This window comes from Prorops nasuta, unplaced genomic scaffold (assembly GCF_024137725.1).
Source record: "Prorops nasuta isolate Cenicafe-Biocafe unplaced genomic scaffold, Cenicafe_Pnas_1.2 PNAS00016, whole genome shotgun sequence".
Lineage (NCBI taxonomy): Eukaryota > Metazoa > Arthropoda > Insecta > Hymenoptera > Bethylidae > Prorops > Prorops nasuta.
In genome coordinates this window covers 181,307-198,462 of record NW_027116813.1, presented here as the reverse complement: position 1 = coordinate 198,462, position 17,156 = coordinate 181,307, and positions in this window count along the sequence as shown.

Sequence of the window (17,156 nt, the reverse complement as noted above, 5' to 3'; positions counted from 1 at the left end):
CCTAGCCCCTTTTTAAGTACTCCCTGACCCCAAGTGAGTTATCCTAGCCCCTTTATATGTACTCTCTAACCGCAAGTGAGTTATCCTATCCCCTTTATATGTACTCTCTGACCTCATGTGAGTTACCCTAGTCCCATAGAGGTACTCCCTGACCCCAAGTGAGTTATCCTAGCCCCTTTATATGTACTCTCTGACCGCAAGTGAGTTACCCTAGTCCCATAGTAGTACTCCCTGACCCCAAGTGAGTTACCATAGCCCCTTTATATGTACTCCCTGACCCCAAGTGAATTATCCTAGCCCCTTTATAAGTACTCCAAGTCCCCAGATGAGTTACCCTAGTCCCATATAAGTACTCCCTGACCCCAAGTGATGTACCCTCGTCAAATATAAGTACTCCCTGACCCCAAATGAGTTACCATAGCCCCTTTTTAAGTACTCCCTGATCCCAAGTGAGTTATCCTAGCCCCTTTATATGTACTCTCTAACCGCAAGTGAGTTATCCTATCCCCTTTATATGTACTCTCTGACCTCATGTGAGTTACCCTAGTCCCATAGACGTACTCCCTGACCCCAAGTGAGTTATCCTAGCTCCTTTATATGTACTCTCTGACCGCAAGTGAGTTACCCTAGTCCCATAGTAGTACTCCCTGACCCCAAGTGAGTTACCATAGCCCGTTTATAAGTACTACCTGAGCCCAAATGAGTTATCCTAGCCCCTTTATATGTACTCTCTAAGCGCAAGTGAGTTACCCTAGTCCCATAGTAGTACTCCCTGACCCCAAGTGAGTTACCATAGCCCCTTTATAAGTACTACCTGACCCCAAATGAGTTATCCTAGCCCCTTTATATGTACTCTCTGACCGCAAGTGAGTTACCCTAGTCCCATAGTAGTACTCCCTGACCCCAAGTGAGTTACCATAGCCCGTTTATAAGTACTACCTGACCCCAAATGAGTTATCCTAGCACCTTTATATGTACTCTCTGACGGCAAGTGAGTTACCATAGCCCCTTTATTTGTACTCCCTAACCCCAAGTGAATTATCCTAGCCCCTTTATATATACTCTCTGACCGCAAGTGAGTTATCCTAGCCCCATTATAAGTACTCCCTGACCCCAAGTGGGTTACCCTAGTTTCATATTAGAACTCCTTGGCCCCAAGTGAGTTACCATAGCCCCTTTATAAGTACTCCCTAACCCCAAGTCAGTTATCCTAGCCCCTTTATATGTACTCCCAGACCCCAAGTGAGTTACCTTAGTCCCTTATAACTACTCCCTGACCCCAAGTGAGGTACCATAGCCCCTTTATAAGTACTCCCTGACCCCAAGTGAGTTATCCTAGCCCCTTTATATGTACTCTCTGACCGCAAGTGAGTTACCCTAGCCCCATAGAGGTACTCCCTGACCCCAAGTGAGTTATCCTAGCCCCTTTATATGTACTCTCTGACCGCAAGTGAGTTACCCTAGTCCCATATTAGTACTCCCTGACCCCAAGTGAGTTACCATAGCCCCTTTATATGTACTCCCTGACCCCAAGTGAATTATCCTAGCCCCTTTATAAGTACTCCAAGTCCCCAGATGAGTTACCCTAGTCTCATATAAGTACTCCCTGACCCAAAGTGATGTACCCTCGTCAAATATAAGTACTCCCTGACCCCAAATGAGTTACCATACCCCCTTTTTAAGTACTCCCTGATCCCAAGTGAGTTATCCTAGCCCCTTTATATGTACTCTCTAACCGCAAGTGAGTTATCCTATCCCCTTTATATGTACTCTCTGACCTCATGTGAGTTACCCTAGTCCCATAGACGTACTCCCTGACCCCAAGTGAGTTATCCTAGCCCCTTTATATGTACTCTCTGACCGCAAGTGAGTTACCCTAGTCCCATAGTAGTACTCCCTGACCCCAAGTGAGTTACCATAGCCCGTTTATAAGTACTACCTGAGCCCAAATGAGTTATCCTAGCCCCTTTATATGTACTCTCTAAGCGCAAGTGAGTTACCCTAGTCCCATAGTAGTACTCCCTGACCCCAAGTGAGTTACCATAGCCCCTTTATAAGTACTACCTGACACCAAATGAGTTATCCTAGCCCCTTTATATGTACTCTCTGACCGCAAGTGAGTTACCCTAGTCCCATAGTAGTACTCCCTGACCCCAAGTGAGTTACCATAGCCCGTTTATAAGTACTACCTGACCCCAAATGAGTTATCCTAGCCCCTTTATATGTACTCTCTGACGGCAAGTGAGTTACCATAGCCCCTTTATATGTACTCCCTAACCCCAAGTGAATTATACTAGCCCCTTTATATGTACTCTCTGACCGCAAGTGAGTTATCCTAGCCCCTTTATAAGTACTCTCTGACCCCAAGTGGGTTACCCTAGTTTCATATTAGTACTCCTTGGCCCCAAGTGTGTTACCATAGCCCCTTTATAAGTACTCCCTGACCCCAAGTGAGTTATCCTAGCCCCTTTATATGTACTCCCAGACCCCAAATGAGTTATCCTAGCCCCTTTATATGTACTCTCTGACGGCAAGTGAGTTACCATAGCCCCTTTATATGTACTCCCTAACCCCAAGTGAATTATCCTAGCCCCTTTATATGTACTCTCTGACCGCAAGTGAGTTATCCTAGCCCCTTTATAAGTACTCCCTGACCCCAAGTGGGTTACCCTAGTTTCATATTAGTACTCCTTGGCCCCAAGTGAGTTACCATAGCCCCTTTATAAGTACTCCCTGACCCCTAGTGAGTTATCCTAGCCCCTTTTTAAGTACTCCCAGACCCCAAGTGAGTTATCCTAGCCCCTTTATATGTACTCTCTAACCGCAAGTGAGTTATCCTATCCCCTTTATATGTACTCTCTGACCTCATGTGAGTTACCCTAGTCCCATAGAGGTACTCCCTGACCCCAAGTGAGTTATCCTAGCCCCTTTATATGTACTCTCTGACCGCAAGTGAGTTACCCTAGTCCCATAGTAGTACTCCCTGACCCCAAGTGAGTTACCATAGCCCGTTTATAAGTACTACCTGACCCCAAATGAATTATCCTAGCCCCTTTATATGTACTCTCTGACGGCAAGTGAGTTACCATAGCCCCTTTATATGTACTCCCTGACCCCAAGTGAATTATCCTAGCCCCTTTATAAGTACTCCAAGTCCCCAGATGAGTTACCCTAGTCCCATATAAGTACTCCCTGACCCCAAGTGATGTACCCTCGTCAAATATAAGTACTCCCTGACCCCAAATGAGTTACCATAGCCCCTTTTTAAGTACTCCCTGATCCCAAGTGAGTTATCCTAGCCCCTTTATATGTACTCTCTAACCGCAAGTGAGTTATCCTATCCCCTTTATATGTACTCCCAGACCCCAAGTGAGTTAACCTAGTCCCTTAAATGTACTCCCTGACCCCAAGATAGTTATCCTAGCCCCTTAATATGTACTCTCTGACCGCAAGTGAGTTACCCTAGTCCCATAGAAGTACTCTCTGACGGCAAGTGAGTTACCATAGCCCCTTTATATGTACTCCCTAACCCCAAGTGAATTATCCTAGCCCCTTTATATGTACTCTCTGACCGCAAGTGAGTTATCCTAGCCCCTTTATAAGTACTCCCTGACCCCAAGTGGGTTACCCTAGTTTCATAGTAGTACTCCTTGGCCCCAAGTGAGTTACCATAGCCCCTTTATAAGTACTCCCTGACCCCAAGTGAGTTATCCTAGCCCCTTTATATGTACTCTCTGACCGCAAGTGAGTTACCATAGCCCCTTTATAAGTACTCCCTGACCCCATGTGAGTTACCCTAGCCCCTTTATATGTACTCTCTGGCGGCAAGTGAGTTACCCTAGTCCCAAATAAGTACTCCCTGACCCCAAGTGAGTTACCATAGCCCCTTTATAAGTACTCCCTGACCCCAAGTGAGTTATCCTAGCCCCTTTATATGTACTATCTGACCGCAAGTGAGTTATCCTATCCCCTTTATATGTACACTCTGACCTCATGTGAGTTACCCTAGTCCCACAGACGTACTCCCTGACCCCAAGTGAGTTACCCTAATCTCATAGAAGTACTTCCTGACCCTAAGTGAGTTACCATAGCCCCTTTATAAGTACTCCCTGACCCCAAGTGAGTTATCCTAGCCCCGTTATATGTACTCTCTGACCGCAAGTGAGTTATCCTAGCCCCTTTATATGTACTCCCAGACCCCAAGTGAGTTACCCTAGTCCCATATAAGTACTCCTTGACCCAAAGTGAGTTACCCTAGCCGCTTTATATGTACTCCCAGACCCCAAGTGAGCTACCCTAGTTCCATAGAAGTACTTCCTGACCCCAAGTGAGTTACCATAGCCCCTTTATAAGTACTCCCTGAACCCAAGTGAGTTATCCTAGCCCCTTTATATGTACTCTCTGACCGCAAGTGAGTTACCATAGCCCCTTTATAAGTACTCCCTGACCCCATGTGAGTTACCCTAGCCCCTTTAAATGTACTCTCTGGCGGCAAGTGAGTTACCCTAGTCCCAAATAAGTACTCCCTGACCCCATGTGAGTTATCCTAGCCCCTTTATATGTACTCTTTGGCGGCAAGTGAGTTACCCTAGTTTCATAGTAGTACTCCTTGGCCCCAAGTGAGTTACCATAGCCCCTTTATAAGTACTACCTGACCCCAAATGAGTTATCCTAGCCCCTTTATATGTACTCTCTGACGGCAAGTGAGTTACCATAGCCCCTTTATAAGTACTCCCTGACCCCTAGTGAGTTATCCTAGCCCCTTTTTAAGTACTCCCTGACCCCAAGTGAGTGTTCCTAGCCCCTTTATATGTACTCTCTAACCGCAAGTGAGTTATCCTATCCCCTTTATATGTACTCTCTGACCTCATGTGAGTTACCCTAGTCCCATAGAGGTACTCCCTGACCCCAAGTGAGTTATCCTAGCCCCTTTATATGTACTCTCTGACCGCAAGTGAGTTACCATAGTCCCATAGTAGTACTCCCTGACCCCAAGTGAGTTACCATAGCCCCTTTATAAGTACTACCTGACCCCAAATGAGTTATCCTAGCCCCTTTATATGTACTCTCTGACGGCAAGTGAGTTACCATAGCCCCTTTATAAGTACTCCCTGACCCCTAGTGAGTTATCCTAGCCCCTTTTTAAGTACTCCCTGACCCCAAGTGAGTTATCCTAGCCCCTTTATATGTACTCTCTAACCGCAAGTGAGTTATCCTATCCCCTTTATATGTACTCTCTGACCTCATGTGAGTTACCCTAGTCCCATAGAGGTACTCCCTGACCCCAAGTGAGTTATCCTAGCCCCTTTATATGTACTCTCTGACCGCAAGTGAGTTACCCTAGTCCCATAGTAGTACTCCCTGACCCCAAGTGAGTTACCATAGCCCGTTTATAAGTACTACCTGACCCCAAATGAGTTATCCTAGCCCCTTTATATGTACTCTCTGACGGCAAGTGAGTTACCATAGCCCCTTTATATGTACTCCCTGACCCCAAGTGAATTATCCTAGCCCCTTTATAAGTACTCCAAGTCCCCAGATGAGTTACCCTAGTCCCATATAAGTACTCCCTGACCCCAAGTGATGTACCCTCGTCAAATATAAGTACTCCCTGACCCCAAATGAGTTACCATAGCCCCTTTTTAAGTACTCCCTGATCCCAAGTGAGTTATCCTAGCCCCTTTATATGTACTCTCTAACCGCAAGTGAGTTATCCTATCCCCTTTATATGTACTCTCTGACCTCATGTGAGTTACCCTGGTCCCATAGACGTACTCCCTGACCCCAAGTGAGTTATCCTAGCCCCTTTATATGTACTCTCTGACCGCAAGTGAGTTACCCTAGTCCCATAGTAGTACTCCCTGACCCCAAGTGAGTTACCATAGCCCGTTTATAAGTACTACCTGACCCCAAATGAGTTATCCTAGCCCCTTTATATGTACTCTCTAACCGCAAGTGAGTTACCCTAGTCCCATAGTAGTACTCCCTGACCCCAAGTGAGTTACCATAGCCCCTTTATAAGTACTACCTGACCCCAAATGAGTTATCCTAGCCCCTTTATATGTACTCTCTGACCGCAAGTGAGTTACCCTAGTCCCATAGTAGTACTCCCTGACCCCAAGTGAGTTACCATAGCCCGTTTATAAGTACTACCTGACCCCAAATGAGTTATCCTAGCCCCTTTATATGTACTCTCTGACGGCAAGTGAGTTACCATAGCCCCTTTATATGTACTCCCTAACCCCAAGTGAATTATCCTAGCCCCTTTATATGTACTCTCTGACCGCAAGTAAGTTATCCTAGCCCCTTTATAAGTACTCCCTGACCCCAAGTAGGTTACCCTAGTTTCATATTAGTACTCCTTGGCCCCAAGCGAGTTACCATAGCCCCTTTATAAGTACTCCCTGACCCCAAGTGAGTTATCCTAGCCCCTTTATATGTACTCCCAGACCCCAAGTGAGTTACCTTAGTCCCTTATAACTACTCCCTGACCCCAAGTGAGGTACCATAGCCCCTTTATAAGTACTCCCTGACCCCAAGTGAGTTATCCTAGCCCCTTTATATGTACTCTCTGACAGCAAGTGAGTTACCCTAGCCCCTTTATATGTACTCTCTGACCGCAAGGGAGTTATCCTAGCCGCTTTATATGTACTCCCAGACCCCAAGTGAGTTAACCTAGTCCCTTAAAAGTACTCCCTGACCCCAAGAGAGTTATCCTAGCCCCTTAATATGTACTCTCTGACCGCAAGTGAGTTACCCTAGTCCCATAGAAGTACTCTCTGACGGCAAGTGAGTTACCATAGCCCCTTTATATGTACTCCCTAACCCCAAGTGAATTATCCTAGCCCCTTTATATGTACTCTCTGTCCGCAAGTGAGTTATCCTAGCCCCTTTATAAGAACTCCCTGACCCCAAGTGGGTTACCCTAGTTTCATAGTAGTACTCCTTGGCCCCAAGTGAGTTACCATAGCCCCTTTATAAGTACTCCCTGACCCCAAGTGAGTTATCCTAGCCCCTTTATATGTACTCCCAGACCCCAAGTGAGCTACCCTAGTTCCATAGAAGTACTTCCTGACCCCAAGTGAGTTACCATAGCCCCTTTATAAGTACTCCCTGACCCCAAGTGAGTTATCCTAGCCCCTTTATATGTACTCTCTGACCGCAAGTGAGTTACCATAGCCCCTTTATAAGTACTCCCTGACCCCATGTGAGTTACCCTAGCCCCTTTATATGTACTCTCTGGCGGCAAGTGAGTTACCCTAGTCCCAAATAAGTACTCCCTGACCCCAAGTGAGTTACCATAGCCCCTTTATAAGTACTCCCTGACCCCAAGTGAGTTATCCTAGCCCCTTTATATGTACTATCTGACCGCAAGTGTGTTATCCTATCCCCTTTATATGTACACTCTGACCTCATGTGAGTTACCCTAGTCCCACAGACGTACTCCCTGACCCCAAGTGAGTTACCCTAATCCCATAGAAGTACTTCCTGACCCTAAGTGAGTTACCATAGCCCCTTTATAAGTACTCCCTGACCCCAAGTGAGTTATCCTAGCCCCGTTATATGTACTCTCTGACCGCAAGTGAGTTATCCTAGCCCCTTTATATGTACTCCCAGACCCCAAGTGAGTTACCCTAGTCCCATATAAGTACTCCTTGACCCAAAGTGAGTTACCCTAGCCGCTTTATATGTACTCCCAGACCCCAAGTGAGCTACCCTAGTTCCATAGAAGTACTTCCTGACCCCAAGTGAGTTACCATAGCCCCTTTATAAGTACTCCCTGACCCCAAGTGAGTTATCCTAGCCCCTTTATATGTACTCTCTAACCGCAAGTGAGTTATCCTATCCCCTTTATATGTACTCTCTGACCTCATGTGAGTTACCCTAGTCCCATAGACGTACTCCCTGACACCAAGTGAGTTACCCTAGCCCCTTTATATGTACTCTCTGGCGGCAAGTGAGTTACCCTAGTCCCAAATAAGTACTCCCTGACCCCAAGTGAGTTACCATAGCCCCTTTATAAGTACTCCCTGACCCCAAGTGAGTTATCCTTGCCCCTTTATATTTACTATCTGACCGCAAGTGAGTTATCCTATCCCCTTTATATGTACACTCTGACCTCATGTGAGTTACCCTAGTCCCACAGACGTACTCCCTGACCCCAAGTGAGTTACCCTAATCCCATAGAAGTACTTCCTGACCCTAAGTGAGTTACCATAGCCCCTTTATAAGTACTCCCTGACCCCAAGTGAGTTATCCTAGCCCCGTTATATGTACTCTCTGACCGCAAGTGAGTTATCCTAGCCCCTTTATATGTACTCCCAGACCCCAAGTGAGTTACCCTAGTCCCATATAAGTACTCCTTGACCCAAAGTGAGTTACCCTAGCCGCTTTATATGTACTCCCAGACCCTAAGTGAGCTACCCTAGTTCCATAGAAGTACTTCCTGACCCCAAGTGAGTTACCATAGCCCCTTTATAAGTACTCCCCTACCCCAAATGAGTTACCCTAGCCCCTTTATATGTACTCTCTGACGGCAATTGAGTTACCCTAGTCCCTTATAAGGACTCCCTGACCCCAAGTGGGTTACCCTAGTCCCATAGAAGTACTCCCTGACCCCATTGTGAGTTACCTTAACCCTTATATAAGTACTCCCTGACCCCAAGTGAGTTACCATATCACCTTTATATGTACTCCCTGACCCCAAGTGAGTTATCCTAGCCCCTTTATATGTACTCTCTGACCGCAAGTGAGTTACCCTAGTCCCATAGTAGTACTCCCTGACCCCAAGTGAGTTACCATAGCCCCTTTATAAGTACTACCTGACCCCAAATGAGTTACCCTAGCCCCTTTATATGTACTCTCTGGCGGCATGTGAGTTATCCTATCCCCTTTATATGTACTCTCTGACCTCATGTGAGTTACCCTAGTCCCATAGACGTACTCCCTGACCCCAAGTGAGTTATCCTAGCCCCTTTATATGTACTATCTGACCGCAAGTGAGTTATCCTAGCCCCTTTATATGTACTCTCTGACCGCAAGTGAGTTACCCTAGTCCCATAGTAGTACTCCCTGACCCCATGTGAGATACCCTAGCCCCTTTATATGTACTCTCTGATCGCAAGTGAGTTACCCTAGCCCCTTTATATGTACTCTCTGACCGCAAGTGAGTTATCCTAGCCCCTTTATAAGTACTCCCCTACCCCAAATGAGTTATCCTAGCCCCTTTATATGTACTCTCTGACGGCAAGTGAGTTACCCTAGTCCCATAGTAGTACTCCTTGACCCCAAGTGAGTTACCATAGCCCCTTTATATGTACTCCCTGACCCCAAGTGAATTATCCTAGCCCCTTTATATGTACTCTCTGACCGCAAGTGAGTTATCCTAGCCCCTTTATAAGTTCTCCCTGACCCCAAGTGGGTTACCCTAGTTTCATATTAGTACTCCTTGGCCCCAAAAGAGTTACCATAGCCCCTTTATAAGTACTCCTTGACCCCAATTGAGTTATCCTAGCCCCTTTATATGTACTCCCAGACTCCAAGTGAGTTACCTTAGTCCCTTATAACTACTCCCTGCCCCAAGTGAGGTACCATAGCCCCTTTATAAGTACTCCCAGACCCCAAGTGAGTTAAACTAGTCCCTAAAAAGTACTCCCTGACCCCAAGAGAGTTGTCCTAGCCCCTTTATATGTACTCTCTGACCGCAAGTGAGTTACCCTAGTCCCATAGAAGTACACTCTGACCGCAAGTGAGTTATCCTAGCCGCTTTATATGTACACCCAGACCCCAAGTGAGTTACCCTAGTCCCATATTACTATTCCCTGACCCAATGTGAGTTTCCCTAGCCCCTTTATAAGTACTCCCTGACCCTAAGTGGGTTACCCTAGTCCCATATAAGTACTCCCAGACCACAAGAAGGTTACCCTAGACCCATAGAAATACTCCCTGACCCCAAGTGAGTTATCCTTGCCCCTTTATATATACTCTCTGACGGCAAGTGAGTTACCCTAGTCCCATAGTAGTACTCCTTGACCCCAAGTGAGTTACCATAGCCCCTTTTTAAGTACTCCCTGACCCCAAGTGAGTTATCCTAGCCCCTTTATATGTACTCTCTAACCGCAAGTGAGTTATCCTATCCCCTTTATATGTACTCTCTGACCTCATGTGAGTTACCCTAGTCCCATAGACGTACTCCCTGACCCCAAGTGAGTTATCCTAGCCCCTTTATATGTACTCTCTGACCGCAAGTGAGTTACCCTAGCCCCTTTATATGTACTCTCTGACCGCAAGGGAGTTATCCTAGCCGCTTTATATGTACTCCCAGACCCCAAGTGAGTTAACCTAGTCCCTTAAAAGTACTCCCTAACCCCAAGAGAGTTATCCTAGCCCCTTAATATGTACTCTCTGACCGCAAGTGAGTTACCCTAGTCCCATAGAAGTACTCTCTGACGGCAAGTGAGTTACCATAGCCCCTTTATATGTACTCCCTAACCCCAAGTGAATTATCCTAGCCCCTTTATATGTACTCTCTGACCGCAAGTGAGTTATCCTAGCCGCTTTATATGTACACCCAGACCCCAAGTGAGTTACCCTAGTCCCATATTACTATTCCCTGACCCAATGTAAGTTTCCCTAGACCCTTTATAAGTACTCCCTGACCCTAAGTGGGTTACCCTAGTCCCATATAAGTACTCCCAAACCACAAGAAGGTTACCCTAGTCCCATAGAAATACTCCCTGACCCCAAGTGAGTTATCCTTGCCCCTTTATATCTACTCTCTGACAGCAATTGAGTTACCCTAGTCCCTTATAAGGACTCCCTGACCCCAAGTGGGTTACCCTAGTCTCATAGTACTCCCTGACCCCATGTGAGTTATCCTAGCCCCTTTATATGTACTCTCTAACCGCAAGTGAGTTATCCTATCCCCTTTATATGTACTCTCTGACCTCATGTGAGTTACCCTAGTCCCATAGAGGTACTCCCTGACACCAAGTGAGGTACCATAGCCCCTTTATAAGTACTCCCTGACCCCAAGTGAGTTATCCTAGCCGCTTTATATGTACTCTCTGACAGCAAGTGAGTTACCCTAGCCCCTTTATATGTACTCTCTGACCGCAAGGGAGTTATCCTAGCCGCTTTATATGTACTCCCAGACCCCAAGTGAGTTAACCTAGTCCCTTAAAAGTACTCCCTGACCCCAAGAGAGTTATCCTAGCCCCTTAATATGTACTCTCTGACCGCAAGTGAGTTACCCTAGTCCCATAGAAGTACTCTCTGACGGCAAGTGAGTTACCATAGCCCCTTTATATGTACTCCCTAACCCAAAGTGAATTATCCTAGCCCCTTTATATGTACTCTCTGTCCGCAAGTGAGTTATCCTAGCCCCTTTATAAGAACTCCCTGACCCCAAGTGGGTTACCCTAGTTTCATAGTAGTACTCCTTGGCCCCAAGTGAGTTACCATAGCCCCTTTATAAGTACTCCCTGACCCCAAGTGAGTTATCCTAGCCCCTTTATATGTACTCCCAGACCCCAAGTGAGCTACCCTAGTTCCATAGAAGTACTTCCTGACCCCAAGTGAGTTACCATAGCCCCTTTATAAGTACTCCCTGACCCCAAGTGAGTTATCCTAGCCCCTTTATATGTACTCTCTGACCGCAAGTGAGTTACCATAGCCCCTTTATAAGTACTCCCTGACCCCATGTGAGTTACCCTAGCCCCTTTATATGTACTCTCTGGCGGCAAGTGAGTTACCCTAGTCCCAAATAAGTACTCCCTGACCCCAAGTGAGTTACCATAGCCCCTTTATAAGTACTCCCTGACCCCAAGTGAGTTATCCTAGCCCCTTTATATGTACTATCTGACCGCAAGTGTGTTATCCTATCCCCTTTATATGTACACTCTGACCTCATGTGAGTTACCCTAGTCCCACAGACGTACTCCCTGACCCCAAGTGAGTTACCCTAATCCCATAGAAGTACTTCCTGACCCTAAGTGAGTTACCATAGCCCCTTTATAAGTACTCCCTGACCCCAAGTGAGTTATCCTAGCCCCGTTATATGTACTCTCTGACCGCAAGTGAGTTATCCTAGCCCCTTTATATGTACTCCCAGACCCCAAGTGAGTTACCCTAGTCCCATATAAGTACTCCTTGACCCAAAGTGAGTTACCCTAGCCGCTTTATATGTACTCCCAGACCCCAAGTGAGCTACCCTAGTTCCATAGAAGTACTTCCTGACCCCAAGTGAGTTACCATAGCCCCTTTATAAGTACTCCCTGACCCCAAGTGAGTTATCCTAGCCCCTTTATATGTACTCTCTAACCGCAAGTGAGTTATCCTATCCCCTTTATATGTACTCTCTGACCTCATGTGAGTTACCCTAGTCCCATAGACGTACTCCCTGACACCAAGTGAGTTACCCTAGCCCCTTTATATGTACTCTCTGGCGGCAAGTGAGTTACCCTAGTCCCAAATAAGTACTCCCTGACCCCAAGTGAGTTACCATAGCCCCTTTATAAGTACTCCCTGACCCCAAGTGAGTTATCCTTGCCCCTTTATATTTACTATCTGACCGCAAGTGAGTTATCCTATCCCCTTTATATGTACACTCTGACCTCATGTGAGTTACCCTAGTCCCACAGACGTACTCCCTGACCCCAAGTGAGTTACCCTAATCCCATAGAAGTACTTCCTGACCCTAAGTGAGTTACCATAGCCCCTTTATAAGTACTCCCTGACCCCAAGTGAGTTATCCTAGCCCCGTTATATGTACTCTCTGACCGCAAGTGAGTTATCCTAGCCCCTTTATATGTACTCCCAGACCCCAAGTGAGTTACCCTAGTCCCATATAAGTACTCCTTGACCCAAAGTGAGTTACCCTAGCCGCTTTATATGTACTCCCAGACCCCAAGTGAGCTACCCTAGTTCCATAGAAGTACTTCCTGACCCCAAGTGAGTTACCATAGCCCCTTTATAAGTACTCCCTGACCCCAAGTGAGTTATCCTAGCCCCTTTATATGTACTCTCTAACCGCAAGTGAGTTATCCTATCCCCTTTATATGTACTCTCTGACCTCATGTGAGTTACCCTAGTCCCATAGACGTACTCCCTGACACCAAGTGAGTTACCCTAGCCCCTTTATATGTACTCTCTGGCGGCAAGTGAGTTACCCTAGTCCCAAATAAGTACTCCCTGACCCCAAGTGAGTTACCATAGCCCCTTTATAAGTACTCCCTGACCCCAAGTGAGTTATCCTTGCCCCTTTATATTTACTATCTGACCGCAAGTGAGTTATCCTATCCCCTTTATATGTACACTCTGACCTCATGTGAGTTACCCTAGTCCCACAGACGTACTCCCTGACCCCAAGTGAGTTACCCTAATCCCATAGAAGTACTTCCTGACCCTAAGTGAGTTACCATAGCCCCTTTATAAGTACTCCCTGACCCCAAGTGAGTTATCCTAGCCCCGTTATATGTACTCTCTGACCGCAAGTGAGTTATCCTAGCCCCTTTATATGTACTCCCAGACCCCAAGTGAGTTACCCTAGTCCCATATAAGTACTCCTTGACCCAAAGTGAGTTACCCTAGCCGCTTTATATGTACTCCCAGACCCTAAGTGAGCTACCCTAGTTCCATAGAAGTACTTCCTGACCCCAAGTGAGTTACCATAGCCCCTTTATAAGTACTCCCCTACCCCAAATGAGTTATCCTAGCCCCTTTATATGTACTCTCTGACGGCAATTGAGTTACCCTAGTCCCTTATAAGGACTCCCTGACCCCAAGTGGGTTACCCTAGTCCCATAGAAGTACTCCCTGACCCCATTGTGAGTTACCTTAACCCTTATATAAGTACTCCCTGACCCCAAGTGAGTTACCATATCACCTTTATATGTACTCCCTGACCCCAAGTGAGTTATCCTAGCCCCTTTATATGTACTCTCTGACCGCAAGTGAGTTACCCTAGTCCCATAGTAGTACTCCCTGACCCCAAGTGAGTTACCATAGCCCCTTTATAAGTACTACCTGACCGCAATGAGTTACCCTAGTCCCATAGTAGTACTCCCTGACCCCAATTGAGTTACCATAGCCCGTTTATAAGTACTACCTGACCCCAAATGAGTTACCCTAGCCCCTTTATATGTACTCTCTGGCGGCAAGTGAGTTATCCTATCCCCTTTATATGTACTCCCAGACCCCAAGTGAGTTAACCTAGTCCCTTAAAAGTACTCCCTAACCCCAAGAGAGTTATCCTAGCCCCTTAATATGTACTCTCTGACCGCAAGTGAGTTACCCTAGTCCCTTATAAGGACTCCCTGACCCCAAGTGAGTTACCATAGCCCCTTTATAAGTACTCCCTGACCCCAAGTGAGTTATCCTTGCCCCTTTATATTTACTATCTGACCGCAAGTGAGTTATCCTATCCCCTTTATATGTACACTCTGACCTCATGTGAGTTACCCTAGTCCCACAGACGTACTCCCTGACCCCAAGTGAGTTACCCTAATCCCATAGAAGTACTTCCTGACCCTAAGTGAGTTACCATAGCCCCTTTATAAGTACTCCCTGACCCCAAGTGAGTTATCCTAGCCCCGTTATATGTACTCTCTGACCGCAAGTGAGTTATCCTAGTCCCTTTATATGTACTCCCAGACCCCAAGTGAGTTACCCTAGTCCCATATAAGTACTCCTTGACCCAAAGTGAGTTACCCTAGCCGCTTTATATGTACTCCCAGACCCCAAGTGAGTTAACCTAGTCCCTTAAAAGTACTCTCTGATCGCAAGAGAGTTACCCTAGCCCCTTTATATGTACTCTCTGACCGCAAGTGAGTTATCCTAGCCCCATTATAAGTACTCCCTTACCCCAAATGAGTTATCCTAGCCCCTTTATATGTACTCTCTGACGGCAAGTGAGTTACCCTAGTCCCATAGTAGTACTCCTTGACCCCAAGTGAGTTACCATAGCCCCTTTATATGTACTCCCTGACCCCAAGTGAATTATCCTAGCCCCTTTATATGTACTCTCTGATCGCAAGTGAGTTATCCTAGCCCCTTTATAAATACTCCCTGACCCCAAGTGGGTTACCCTAGTTTCATATTAGTACTCCTTGGCCCCAAAAGAGTTACAATAGCCCCTTTATAAGTACTCCTTGACCCCAAGTGAGTTATCCTAGCCCCTTTATATGTACTCTCTGACGGCAAGTGAGTTACCATAGCCCCTTTATAAGTACTCCCTGACCCCTAGTGAGTTATCCTAGCCCCTTTTTAAGTACTCCCTGACCCCAAGTGAGTTATCCTAGCCCCTTTATATGTACTCTCTAACCGCAAGTGAGTTATCCTATCCCCTTTATATGTACTCTCTGACCTCATGTGAGTTACCCTAGTCCCATAGAGGTACTCCCTGACCCCAAGTGAGTTATCCTAGCCCCTTTATATGTACTCTCTGACCGCAAGTGAGTTACCCTAGTCCCATAGTAGTACTCCCTGACCCCAAGTGAGTTACCATAGCCCCTTTATATGTACTCCCTGACCCCAAGTGAATTATCCTAGCCCCTTTATAAGTACTCCAAGTCCCCAGATGAGTTACCCTAGTCCCATATAAGTACTCCCTGACCCCAAGTGATGTACCCTCGTCAAATATAAGTACTCCCTGACCCCAAATGAGTTACCATAGCCCCTTTTTAAGTACTCCCTGATCCCAAGTGAGTTATCCTAGCCCCTTTATATGTACTCTCTAACCGCAAGTGAGTTATCCTATCCCCTTTATATGTACTCTCTGACCTCATGTGAGTTACCCTAGTCCCATAGACGTACTCCCTGACCCCAAGTGAGTTATCCTAGCCCCTTTATATGTACTCTCTGACCGCAAGTGAGTTACCCTAGTCCCATAGTAGTACTCCCTGACCCCAAGTGAGTTACCATAGCCCGTTTATAAGTACTACCTGAGCCCAAATGAGTTATCCTAGCCCCTTTATATATACTCTCTAAGCGCAAGTGAGTTACCCTAGTCCCATAGTAGTACTCCCTGACCCCAAGTGAGTTACCATAGCCCGTTTATAAGTACTACCTGAGCCCAAATGAGTTATCCTAGCCCCTTTATATGTACTCTCTGACCGCAAGTGAGTTACCCTAGTCCCATAGTAGTACTCCCTGACCCCAACTGAGTTACCATAGCCCGTTTATAAGTACTACCTGACCCCAAATGAGTTATCCTAGCCCCTTTATATGTACTCCCTGACCCCAAGTGAGTTACCATAGCCCCTTTATAAGTACTACCTGACCCCAAATGAGTTATCCTAGCCCCTTTATATGTACTCTCTGACCGCAAGTGAGTTATCCTAGCCCCTTTATAAGTACTCCCTTACCCCAAATGAGTTATCCTAGCCCCTTTATATGTACTCTCTGACGGCAAGTGAGTTACCCTAGTCCCATAGTAGTACTCCTTGACCCCAAGTGAGTTACCATAGCCCCTTTATATGTACTCCCTGACCCCAAGTGAATTATCCTAGCCCCTTTATATGTACTCTCTGACCGCAAGTGAGTTATCCTAGCCCCTTTATAAATACTCCCTGACCCCAAGTGGGTTACCCTAGTTTCATATTAGTACTCCTTGGCCCCAAAAGAGTTACAATAGCCCCTTTATAAGTACTCCTTGACCCCAAGTGAGTTATCCTAGCCCCTTTATATGTACTCTCTGACGGCAAGTGAGTTACCATAGCCCCTTTATAAGTACTCCCTGACCCCTAGTGAGTTATCCTAGCCCCTTTTTAAGTACTCCCTGACCCCAAGTGAGTTATCCTAGCCCCTTTATATGTACTCTCTAACCGCAAGTGAGTTATCCTATCCCCTTTATATGTACTCTCTGACCTCATGTGAGTTACCCTAGTCCCATAGAGGTACTCCCTGACCCCAAGTGAGTTATCCTAGCCCCTTTATATGTACTCTCTGACCGCAAGTGAGTTACCCTAGTCCCATAGTAGTACTCCCTGACCCCAAGTGAGTTACCATAGCCCCTTTATATGTACTCCCTGACCCCAAGTGAATTATCCTAGCCCCTTTATAAGTACTCCAAGTCCCCAGATGAGTTACCCTAGTCCCATATAAGTACTCCCTGACCCCAAGTGATGTACCCTCGTCAAATATAAGTACTCCCTGAC